We start from the raw sequence: 13,357 nt of genomic DNA on the forward strand, positions 1-13,357 counted from the left end.
TTGCCAGCAGAGATGGGCGTTACTGTAATCAAATTACTTTTTCCAAGTAATGAGTAAAGGATTACCATTTTTTTTAAAAATAGATTACTGTTACTTTCTCATAAGCATGCTGCGTTACTAAACCGTGATTTTGTTTGTGAGAATATCTCATTACAATGACGTACAAGCATGCGATGTCGGTGGCACCAACAGACGTGTGTAGATCAACAATGAATAATATGGCATGTGGGAGAGAGTACAACGTGCCGTGTTTAAAAGCTGCCACAGAAATTGAAATTCATTTGCATACTAACTGCCGAGTGGTCTGCTGAATACAGTGTGAGCCTGCGCACAAACAGCACGGAGGGAAAGCGCAAATGAGAGGTGAAACCTATCATCTCTGTTGTGCCTTTTCCAGTGGCCTTTTCACCTACTGTAGTAAATATCTTGTCCATATTGAGTTTGTAATCTTTTATTTTTCTCAACTTCTAAAAGTTTGAGTTAAGGGGGGAAGATGTTTGTTTAAGCCCCCTCTTGTCCCAGCGTATAGCCTACCCCGATTTAGACGCTAATTTGATCCATAATGGCTGTACAACATAGAAAGTCAACGTATACCTCTTACAACCAAAGTAGACTAGCACGTATAGTGCGTATTAATGAAAGCAGTCATTCAAAAACACTTGTCACGGCTGCACAGCAGTCGTGTGGTGAATTGAGAAAAGGATCCAAGATGCAGGCACTGACTGGGGTGCGAGTGAAAATTTATTTGCAGAGGTGATAAAGTGACAAAACAGGAAGAGCAGAGCGGGGAGTAAACAAACCTAAACTGGGAAAACTAAAGAACAAAACTTAAACCAGACACTCACGGGAGGAGGAGCAAAATGCACAAAGAGAGATGGCAGAGAGACGCAGAATGAATACCAGGTAACAGAATAATGCAGACTGACATGGAGTTAAACAGACGACACGACAGAGAGCACAGGAAAACACAGGGCTTAAATACACGGGGAGTAATCAGGGAATGGGCCACAGGAGGGAGACACAGCTGGGAGCAATAAGGCTAACGAGACAGGGGAGAGGTAAAACTGAACACACTGACATGAGACATGAACTTTCAGAATAAAACAGGAAACTAACAGACACAGAGAACCAGACCGGACACTGAACTTGACAGGCAGACTCATGAGCAGACACAATAACACCATGGACAGACAGAGGGAACACAGAGAAGTGGAAGCAGGCAGGCAAAGAACAGAAACCTAACAAATGGCAAAATCACAACAGAATACACACTCTGAATGAACAAAAGCATAAGGAACACAAAACACTGAGTCCTCAGACTCAGGACCATGACAACACTGCCTACTACTGTGTCTGAAGGTGAGGTATTGCCACCGTTAGTTTAGGCTTATAGAGATATGTGTTTAAAAAAAAAAGACCACTAAATGAAATGTAATCATTATATGTTTGTTAAAAGCTAACTTGCATTCCATGAACAGCCACCGCACTACCTGCTGCCTAGTGATGTGCGGATCGATACTGAAATATCGATTCTTCCGATACCAGTCATTTATGTTCTAGAATCGATTCTAACATTAAAATATCGATAATTTAGTAATTTGTAGTTTATCATTAACAGGAACACAGTGGAAATAAACTATATTATTTGCATTGTCTACATTGGAAGGAACTACTTCCTTATACGCCTTTCATAGTCATGTGCGAAATACGGCTGTATAAATGTGTCGCAGCCCCTGGCGTGCGCACTCACAACAATGGCTGAGCGTAATTGGAGTTGTGTGTGGACGTATTTTACATCCACAAACAGCCGAGAAGTGGTTTGCGATACATGTGGCAAGAAAGTGAAGTGTTGTGGCAAAACCACTAACCTTGTCAAACACCTCAGAGTAAATCATATCACAGAATATGACTAGCGTATGTTGAGGCGAACTGAAGAGGATGAGAGGGACAGGGACAGGTGCTGCTAGGGCGAGACAAACGTCTCTCACGGAGTCCTTTAGTGCTGCAGGCAGGCAAGGTGTTCGAATAGTGCACAACTTCAGTTTTTTTATTTCTATATGATGAACTCTGCATTATTAAGTGATAAGAACAAGTAATCTCACGTCCTGTAATCATTATGACGCTATAATTTGAGATACAATAAAAGATACAATAAATAAAATAAGTTTTTGTACAAAGTATTGTTATCAGATCAGTATCGTCGATACTACTCTGAATTTTACTTGGTATCGGATCGGGAAGGAAATCAGTGGTATCGCACATCACTACTGCTGCCACTCCTCCATTGTCCACAGTAGCTGCAGCTGCTATTCCAACTAAGGTGAAACCAACAGCCCCCAGGACAATAGCAGCAGAGATCACTGCTGTACCTGAGACCAGGAAGAAGCACTTGGTTACTGATCATCAGGATGCTTCACAATGAATACATGTCTTGACACGTATGACTTTACCTATGAGTTTTAGAGATAAAAATAAATAAATAAGCAAATAGGTTTGTTACCTGCCCGGCTGTGATGGCTAAGGCTGTCACTGAAACACAAGAAAGAAAACAAAAGATCTTACCACAGCTCAGTCTGGAAATATTAAGACATAGGGCTGGGCGATATGACCCAAAATTCATATCTCTATATTTTTTAGCTGGATGGCAATATACGATATATATCTCGATATTTTTTTTAAAGCCATAAGTTAAGAACAAAAAGAGAGTTCTTAGTCAAAGCTGTGTCCCAGATGTCACACAGGCACTTTTATTTACATACAGTGTAGATCAGGGGTCTGCAACCTTTATCATCAAAAGAGCCATTTTGCCCCTCTTCTGCCAAAAAAAAAAAATCGTAGGGAGCAGCAAAAAAATAACGTAATAATTTAACTTTTCATCCTTTTTTTTATTTTAGCTGTTACAACCACTGAATAAAACAAACAGAAGTGCAATGTGCATTTGTAGGCCTGCTTTGAAATAAATTAAACTGTTAACTGTAGGCCTGTTAACTGTAGGCGTATATTTTTGTAAAAGTAAAATAAAACTAGTCCACTTTAATATAAATAAAACATTTAGCTGCAACTTAACAGCTTTTAAAATAAAAAGAAAATTGGGAGAGTCTTTGACAAGTCCATGTCAGTGTTCTCTCGTCCTCTTTGGGTTTTTTGCTCAGCCAGCAATCAACTGAAGCACCTGAACATACAAAAAATCTACATCAGCTCGAAATCTAAAATATTTTTTTGCTGAAAAATAATAGCTTGTAAAATACTATTGTCCTTACCATTTTAATGTGACTTCTGTGTCTGAAGTTCGCTGGAGATCTTCCCTATGTCGGGGCTGTAAGATGTGACTTTGATCTTCATACAGGACTGTATAGGCTCTCATCTTTGAGGCGGGAGCGGTGTTTGGACTTTATAAAATTCATGCTTGAGAAAACTTGCTCACATAAGTATGTTGAGCCAAAGATGGACAAGACTCCAAATGCATACTTTTTCATGTTAATATATGTGTCAGGAATGGCACCCCATGTTTCAAAAACAAGTTTGTCGGGTGGGGGAGTTTTTCCATATCACTCCGTTTGTGCTCTTTAGCGAGCGTAGCCTTCTGACGGGCGACTTCTTCAAGATCCGCCGTCAGTGTTTTGAACTTATTTACCCACAAATCTTTATCCGCTATGTCGGCCAGTTCAATTTCTAGATCAGACTTACATACTCCGGTGAATGCAACTGTGTTCAGGAGAGATGGGTCGATGTCCAGCGGTGTGACAGGGAAAGAGAGAGTATGTTTCTCCTTTCTGAAATCACTGAATCTTTCTCCAAATGCAGCTTGCATTGCAATGATGGCACGGTGGAAATATTCATAATTTATTTCATTGTTCGCTTCTTTGAACTCTCTTAGGGAGGGGAAGTGAGAGAAGGTACGTTTTTGTGCATCTCTTGCGAACGCTGTCATCTTGCGCTCAAATGCCAAAACATTCTCCAGCATCTGCAGGGCCGTGCTTCCCTTTCCTGCTTCCCTTTCCTTGTAGATTTGTATTCAGCGTGTTCAAGTGACTTGTCATATCCACCATGAAGTAAAATTTACCCAACCAATCAAGGTCTTCCAGTTCAGGATAGCGGAGGCCTTTGCTTTCCAAGAACGTTTTCACATGCTCCAGACAGGTAGCGAAGCGTTTCAGCACCTCTCCCCTGGACAGCCACCGGACTTTGTTGTGCAGCAGGAGAGCTGAATATGCGTTGTCAACTTCTTCTAACAATGAACAAAACGGTGGGTGGCTTAACCCGTTCGCAATTATTTTGTTCACTATCTTGATAACGAGGTTCATCGCTTCGACTCATTCGGGGGGGAATGTTTGTGCGCACAGTGCTTCTTGGTGGAGGATGCAGTGAAACGCCATCAGCTCTCAATCCAGTGACTTTTGAAGCAAATTCACAAAACACATTTCTTTTCTTTTTGTTGTCTAGTTTTTCTGTTTCCCCCCTGAGAGATTACCACCTTAACGTGGTCAGGCGGTGTGATGGCTGCAGTTACAGCCACACAGTGGTAACATTAGTGTAGAGGCTTACACACAACACTGCATTCACATTTGTCTTTCTTTAAATATAAGGTTTAATTTACAGGATAATAAATAACTGGTTTTGGTCTCAGTTAGGTTTTTGTGTGTTTTACCCCTTTTTGTGATTTTTAAGTTATCCCCCTTTGTCTCGTTTAGTGAGGTCAGTTTGTTTGAGGTATCAGTATTGGTTGCTGTTAACTTTGAGTAGAGTTCTGTTATTTTGACCTCTTTTATGGGCCCAAGATTTAGATTTTTTTGTATAATTTAACCAACTATGTTGTTGGGTTAAATAAAAAACAACTTTTTTTGGAACTGTACTGCGGTGGCCCTGAGAGGCCAAACGGACTGCAACTTAAGAAAACACCAGGAATAAGAAAAGCCCTACAAAAGCACACAAAACACAACGGAAATAGGAAAAACGACAACAGAAATAGGAGAAACAAAGCAGAAATAGGAAAAAAATTTTCCAAAAACACAAGGGAAGTGTTTCTGGGGAGACAATAATCCGACGGACCAGTTGCAGGAACCAAAATATGCTAAGAATTGCGCTGGTAGACACTTAAAAGAAGTGGAGGATCTATCAGTTTTGGAAAGAAACAGAGGAAAGAAAAGATGAGAGGTAAGTGTGTTAGCCTAACTATTAGCCTAAAAATCCGTCATCATATGAATGATGATAAAACACGCCTACCATGTTTTGGGTTTCTGCAACTGGTCCGTCAGGTTATTGTCTCCCCAGAAACGCTTCCCTTCCTCTTGTTCTTCCTTTTTCCTATTTGCGTTGTGTTTTATGTGCTTTTGCAGCGTTTTTCTTACCGCTGGTTGCAGTCCGTTTGAACTCTAAGTGCCACTGTACTTTAACCTGTGTCTGACTTTCTTTCAATGCTCGATCCATTGCAGGGGGTTTGCGTGCCTCAGTGACCCTAAAAGTTAGATCAGCGGAAGCTTAGCCTTCAGGTGTTGGTCAGGTCTTAGGGTAGAGGCCTGACAAAGTGCAATCCAATTACATGACAAAAACAGTTATCTGGAGCACCCCACCCAATCAACCGCCCTTAAGTGTTAAGTCCCCAGTTTATCATTTCTGCAAAGAGATATTGCTGCTCAGTTTTAACAGATGTTTTTCAATGTTTTGATTTTTGCTGCTTTAAGAGCCATGAAGAAACTAGCATTTTAATCTTTTCTTTTTTTCAGTTTTATTGGAGAGAAGGCCGGCATTTCCTTAGCAGATGTCTTAGAATGAAGCCATAACATTATAGGACATAGGAAAGTGAAAACATTTAGTTTTGGTGCGAACTCTTCCTCTAAAATCTGATTCGGATGTCATATAATCTAATTAGTGATATCGTCATTTCTTCTTCCAGAAAACATGCAGGGCTTGCAATCATTAAAATACTGAAACCATCATAACATTTTGACTTTGTAGTAACAAAAACATTTAATAAAGACACCTGCTTATCGGTTCCACTTGCATTTTAGCTACAACCAGCTGATTTCAGGCACCAGGGGAGGAAAATGGTAGTGCAGTATACAGCCTGGATATTGAAATTACTTTTTTGTATTGCACAAAAGGACAAGAGAGATTTCTTTCATTAGCAACCACAGCATCTTTTTTTATCATGTAGAGAAAACTGAGACATACTGTTGAAATTGCACTTCTTTTTCCAATATTGAGATAGCTCAGAAATGAAATGTGCAGTTAAACTACTTTACATGGGAGATTTTCACTGGTGGCATGTATGTAGCCCTCGATGTAAAAATGAGTTTAACATCTGTGGCTTAAACAGACAGTGTATGGGATGGAAATCATGAAACATCTGTGTACATCTTGTTGGATTCAGATGTGTAAATCCACTGAAAGCAGTAAACCTCAGGCCAAGATCAGCTGATCACAGACTGTATACAGGTTTCAGTTCAAGGAGACAGATTATTGTAAGTAGCCTCTTAACAGCTTAGTATTGACATATGTTTCTCTCTCTAAATTACATTGGAAATACAGTAAAGGCTCACAGTCAGTGTGACAGGAAACAGAGGCACAGAGTTTTAGAAACCCGTGCAATGTGAAAGCCCTTTTTTCTGACAGTTGGAGCTACCTTATGAGCAAGCACTTGGGGATGGTGGGATGGAAAAAAAACCCTTTTAAGAAACCTTTGGCAGAATGAGGCTCAAGGACGAGCAACTGGTTGGAGATGACAGAAAAGGCAAAATAAGAAACAAATCAAGAGCATACGAGGACAGGACAAAACACATGATGGGAGGAAGAGGACCAACGTTACTGACACGCAGTAGTGATATATTAACACACTGAGAGTAAAAGACAGAAGTGCTCAGTGCATGATGGGAAGTGAATCAGCAGTTGTGGCCTATAACAGCATAACTAAAGGATGGGACAGGGTCAGCTGATCCAGCTGTAGCTATAAGATTTATCAAAATGGAAAGTTATGAGTTCAATGTTAAAAGACGAGAGCGTTTCTGGTTAAACAGGACAGGGACAGGAAAGCTGAAGGCTCAGCCTCCCATTAGACTCATTAGACCTCACCAGAGTGAACAACTTTCTCTGCAGCAACACAACTCATAACTTTTATTCACACCCTGTCCTGATACTTCTGTTTCATCTGCTATAAACAATAACCATACACTATTATTGCAATCTGGACTACAGCTCAAAAGTTTGTAGAGAATTAGAAATGTCTTATCTTAGTAAAAATCTTTTTGATGTTTTACTAAATTATTCAGAAGCGTAAAGAAATATAAATAATTAATGGTAACATTTATCATAAATCACAAATGAGATTTAGTGGAATATCTACTAAGTGTTGTTGAGACAACGTCGGTCTCTCTGATTCTTTTTGTCTTGGTAGAGATCACGCAGAGATGTTTCCAAATTTCACACAATCCTTTTATTACCCATCTTCCTTACAGATGCATCTGGAGATCAGCACACTGCATCCTGTGCAGTCCTACTCTAAAGGCTGATCTGAAGAGTTTCACACAGCAGTTACAGTTATAGTCTCTGGCATCCAATTTCTACAGTAAACCCCCCACATTGGAAAAACACTGGTAAAGTGGCCAGGGGTGCTGACACCCTGACCCCCATCTCCTTTTAAATCAAATCAAATCACTTTTATTGTCACATCACATGTGGAGGTACACTGGTACAATACATGCGAGTGAAATTCTTGTGTGCGAGCTTCACAAGGAACTGAGGTGTGCAAAAATACAATACCATAAGAACAAGCAAAATATAAGAATGGCTAAATCTGAGAGTTATATGAATAAATATATGTACAATATAAGAGTGTATGCATTACTGAATGTGTATACTAAATGTGTTTTTCTACGTGTCTGAGATATAGAGGTGTGTGTGTGTGTGTGTGTGTGTGTGTGTGTGTGTGTGTACATATTTTACAAATGAAATAGAGTAAACAATAAAATATATAAAATATACAGAGGTTGGTAGTTAGACATGTGCAAAAACAAGTGGCATTTATATACAGTGTGGAGTGCATAATGTTGAAGTTCCAGTAGTGAAGCTGAGGTGTCTATGAAGTGTTCAGCAGTCTGATGGCCTGATGGAAAAGGCTGTCTCTCAGTCTGCTGGTTCGGGACCGGATACTGCAGAACCTCCTTCCTAGTGGAAGTAGTCTGAACAGTTTATGGCTGGGGTGACTGGAGTCCTTGATGATCCTCCCCGCTTTCCTCAGGCACCGCTTCCTGTAGATGTCCTGGAGGGAGGGAAGCTCACCTCCAATTATCCGTTCAGAACACCGCACTACTCTCTGGAGAGCTTTGCGGTTGTAAGCGGTGCTGTTGCCATACATCTAGTGAGGATGCTCTCAATGGCACAGCGATAGAAGATCCTGAGGATGCGGGGGCTCATGCCGAATCTTTTCAGTCTCCTGAGAAAGAAGAGGCGCTGCTGCGCCTTCTTCACTGTTTTGTTTATGTGTCCTGACCACGTAAGATCCTCAGCCAGATGTACACCAAGGAACCGGAAGCTGCTCACTCTCTCCACAGCAGCGCCGTTGATGGTGATGGGGGTGTGTACTTCTTTGCACCTCCGGAAGTCCACTATCAACTCCTTTGGCTTTGCAACGTTGAGGGTGAGATGGTTGTCTTGACACCAGTGGGTCAGGGTGCTGACCTCCTCCCTGTAGGCCGTCTCATCACTTTTGGTGATAAGACTCACCACTGTAGTGTCATCCGCAAAGGGTCCAATGTGAGTCGGGTAGTGCAGAGCAAACGAAGTCCCTGATCAACTTCTCAAAGCATTTGCTCACGATGGGGGTCAGGGCTACAGGTCGCCAGTCATTCAATGAGGAGATGGTGGCGGATTTGCACAGGTCTGCACAGAAACAGAGAGTGAGCAAAAGCAAGAACTGATGGAAAATGTGACATGACTGTGGCATGATACATTACCTTGGTAATGCAAAGATCTGGTTGTTTAGAAGCCAGCATGAAGACCTCATGAGGAACAGGCGAGTAATCAGCTGATTGTTCACAAGTGACTGAGGGACAGGAAGGTGGAGGAGCATCCCCTAAAAAAGACAAGCACACGGACAACAACACAGGCATACACCGAAAGAGGAGAGGGAGAAAGAAGCAGGCCAGCAAAAGAGGGCAAGAGAACCATGACATCTACAGAGGCCCATTTTCATTTGGTACATCGTGTTACCAGATGTCAGTTTTTAATGTTAGATCTCAACTTGTCAGTCAAGAAACCTTTTTCCAAAGATATCAGCACAAACCGAAATCATTGTGCGGATTAAAAACAGTAAGTTGTTGAAGTTTGTAATGGATGATGTTTGTAATCTGATTAAATCAGATGTGTTCCTGGTTTAGAACCATGTGATCTGTCAACACAGGAGTGATTGTTACTAGAAATGGGCCCATGTATAACTGTGTAGACATTTCCTAATACATCATGGGTGATTTAACATAAATGATTCATTAAACACACATCTGTGAAAACATTTCTGATAACCGTTTTGTTATATTATGTTAAAGTAAATGTGAATTATTAATAAAAGGAGAATGTTTGAATCGGACCACAAAATTTTGAGCAGTAGTGTGTGTTGTATGCATGTGTCTGTCTGTATCTGATCAGGATTATGTCATCAGTGTCAACAAAATGCTCTTTTTTTTTAGCTGTGTCTATCATCAAAATTAAGTTGGAGTGTTTAAACCCTGACAGCGAACTCTGCCTAACAAGTCCACTTTGCTCATTGACTTAAATTAAACCACTTAAACTAAAGAAACAATAAATGTGTCTGGATCATCCCAGGTTTTGTTTTTAACCTCATTAAAGCAAGTTGACATTTTCCTCTAAAGGGGCTGCAACACCCAGCTGCACAAAACCTTCACTTTTTTTTTAACAGTTTCACTCTTTGAATATTTTTCATTTCTTACCATCAGAATTCTCCAAAAGATTTTTAGAAGAAATTTATTTTCTTTCATGCATCACCAACTGAACCTTTTATGTAAACAATTCAAGTTCCAACCTAACCTCATTTAGTTTTGCTTATGTAACGCGGTTAAAGGACCAGGGCGCCTGACTGCAGCCTCATAGACAATGAGCTATCAGAATAAGATTCGACTATGGAGCCTGAGGGTGTGAATAAAACACAGGAAACAAAAGTAGAGCTCAAATATATAATGTTTGTTATGAGAAGTGTATAGACGGATGTACAAAAGAAATAAAAACATATGCATATATATCACAAACAAAAATAATGTTGACAATACAAAACAGCTTATTAGGTTCCAAAAGGAGGTGGGATGAGGTGTAGTCCAGTATGTGATTTAGTTTAGTTCCATGGACCTGTGATAGGTCATGTGTCAACAATTTGTGATTCAGTCCATAGGTTCACAATTCCTACCGCAACGTAGCGGTGGTCGGGTGGCTCGCCATCTCGCGCTGATCAGGGCTGATCGCGGGAGAACAAAAAAAAAAAACCTGACCTAAACAAGGTCAAAAAACAGAAATTATCATTCACAGAAGAAAATGAAACAGCATTCTACTGCTGTGACAAAATAAATCCATAAATAACAAAGTCAAGTAATCAATGCCACGTTTCATACAACAATCAATAAACCATCATCTCTTATAATGAATGTCATTCTAAATACTATTCTAGAAAGACATTCTCATGGGTCCCATCAAAGTATATCAGCGTTAAAGCTAATAAATATTATCCAAAGTTAATCAAATATATTTACAAAACTCATTTAATCACAGGTGTTGCGCAACAGATTCAATAATGTAAATGGAATTTAACTCAATGCAAAATCTCATAGGCCGTTTCGGCATTTCATCAGAAAAGTAACAAAAAACATCCAAAACGGACAAAACTACAAAAATCAAATCACTCGTTCAACTCTAGATACGTTAAGCCAACATTCGGCCATAATGGAATAAACAAAAACAACAATATTCAATAGATGACACTAGTAATTGCACTTACTGTCGCTAGCCTAGCATTAGCTTACCGGCATTGTAGGATGTGCGATCGCGGCTCCGCATGTACATTAATTGTGACAAAACAAACAAATAACTAGTGATGGGACGTTCTGTATCGAGGCTTCGGAGCGTGTGTCGAGTAATGGAGGGGGCGTTTCCGCGAAGCGCGTATCGAGGCTTGCTTCATTTATGGGAGGAGCTGAAAATGATGACGTCCGAAGCCTCGCTGCCCGGCTGTACCACGTGACTGGTTCATGAAGTGGTTCGAACTTTGCCGCGAGATATGACAGCGATATAAACCCCTCAGACTTCATTCAAAAATGTGGGTGTTTGATGGAGAGTTGCGGTTAGTGAGAGTTTGGAGACCGTATGGAGGTTTATGAGAGTGAGGAAAGTCAGGAGAGAATGGAGCCAGCTAAGAAGAGGAGGATGTCCTCCCCTGTGTGGGAACATTTTGATCTTATTCCTCCCAACAAGGTATGTAAATTTCTACAGAAGATGTATTTTCATGATACTGATGGTGCAATACAATTTATGTTGAGCTGTCTTGACTTTTGTACAAGGTGAAGTGTTTGCTATGTGCCAGGGAGCTGGGATATAACAACAACATCCATGCTTAGGCACTACAGAGCTTTGCATGAGAATAAGGGGAACAGCGATCGTGGAGCAAGACCAGGTGAGCCATCAAATGCAATGATAATATAGGATGCAGTAATGTTACTAAATGATATAACAATATTATACAACTGTTATAAGTTACGTGTGTGATATTTATATTTGTGCTTTATCTTTATTGTCTTTCCTCAGGAGAACAATCTCAAATAGATGAAGACCTGGTTAGCATGGTGATTGAGGACTCCCAGCCATTTAGCATTGTGGAGGACAAAGGATTCAAAAGATTTGTTAAATCATTAAATCCTAGCTATGTTCTCCCCACTAAAATGTCATAAAAGCAGTGAAAATTTAGTTTTTACAGAATAAAATGTGAACAGGCAGGACTGAGGCTCAAAGCCTCAGTGTGTAGCTGTCCATACCTCAACGTTACAAAAGCACAACCACTGTCCACACCCCAACCACACCTCACCTCACAGTAAATGATCATTTCCATTTCAAGCATTTCCAAATAATCATTTCCCATACTGCCACTATAAATATACACAGTGTACTGCCATCACTACAATATACATGTTTTACACACTCCTTTTGTTGTTGACATTTACAGGCTGTGTGCAAAATGCCACACTCTTCAAATTCATGCCAGCTATTATTTTTACGTCCAGTAGGTGTCCTGCTAGAGCAAATGAAGCTTCATGAAGCTTCGCGTTGGGGTGAACCAATTGGATGAAAAGCTTCAGTGCTTCATGGGGCTTCATCTGCCCATCACTACAAATAACTCACCGTTGAGTCGAGTGTGAGGTAGTGTAAAGATGAATGAATCGGCCGGGTTATTGCACGCTGTCAACTGGCCTGTAGTGCAAAATTTGTCGATATCTGACAAGTACGCCAACCACAGGGACAACAGCAGTCAGAGGAGCAGGGACATGCAGCTGATTGACCCGGAACTTATACAGGATTCATTCCCGCCACAATAAAGGGACTGGCGGAAGTGGGGTCAGAAGTTACCGTGGTTACACTTAGCAAAGTACTTGTAACTCTAATAATTAGTAAGAGTATATTTCTTATCATCTATTGCTCATCTGACCTGATAAACTTCAATTAACATTATAACACAGGACTGATTGTCTCTAAAAATGGGCTCCTGCACACTTGCAGACATTTTTCCATCACAACTTATGGATGATGAATGATTTGATTAAAGCTGTGAAAACATTACTGATAAACTTCATGTGATATTACATTAAAGCCAATTTCCTATTAAAAGCAGGGACTTTTGAGCAGTAGTGTGTACTGTATGTTTGTATGTAACTGTGTCTGACCTGGATTTCATCACCAGTTTCAAATAAGAATTTTCTTTAAAGTCTGTTTTTAAATACAAATGAAGTTCAACTTTAGCAAGGCTGATGGTAAACTGGCCCTAACAAGTCCACTTTATTGCGTGCTCATTGACTTTCTCCTATCAGAGCTGTTTAACAAGTCCACTTTATACATGCTTATTAATCTATCACGCTTATCAGTGGCTCATGCTTGCTTAAAGCCTATGTCTGAACTTGACCACAGAGCCAGAGCATCATTCAATCCTACCTGATGCCTATCCTGGCAGCAGCTCAAGGATGACAAACTCCACTTTCTCTGCATCAAGACAGCTCATAACTTTTTAACAGTCTCTCCTGATAGTCTCATATCATCTGCTCTAATCAATAACCGTACACTATAATTACAATGTAGACTACAGCTCAAAAGTCTGAGG

At 40.3% G+C, this 13,357-nt stretch overlaps 1 long non-coding RNA gene across 1 annotated transcript; it reads right to left on the reverse strand.

Moving 5' to 3' along the window:
* Positions 1 to 7,406: 7,406 nt before the first annotated feature.
* LOC309715667 lies at positions 7,407 to 12,531 on the reverse strand. Its single transcript, XR_014279263.1, has 3 exons — positions 12,388 to 12,531; positions 8,949 to 10,490; positions 7,407 to 8,874 (listed from the first exon to the last, which is right to left on the reverse strand). It is a non-coding gene; the product is annotated as an uncharacterized lncRNA (long non-coding RNA).
* Between the last annotated feature and the right edge of the window lie 826 nt (positions 12,532 to 13,357).

Source organism: Aulonocara stuartgranti (assembly GCF_965226115.1).
Source record: "Aulonocara stuartgranti genome assembly, chromosome: 10".
In the NCBI taxonomy this organism is placed as follows: domain Eukaryota; kingdom Metazoa; phylum Chordata; class Actinopteri; order Cichliformes; family Cichlidae; genus Aulonocara; species Aulonocara stuartgranti.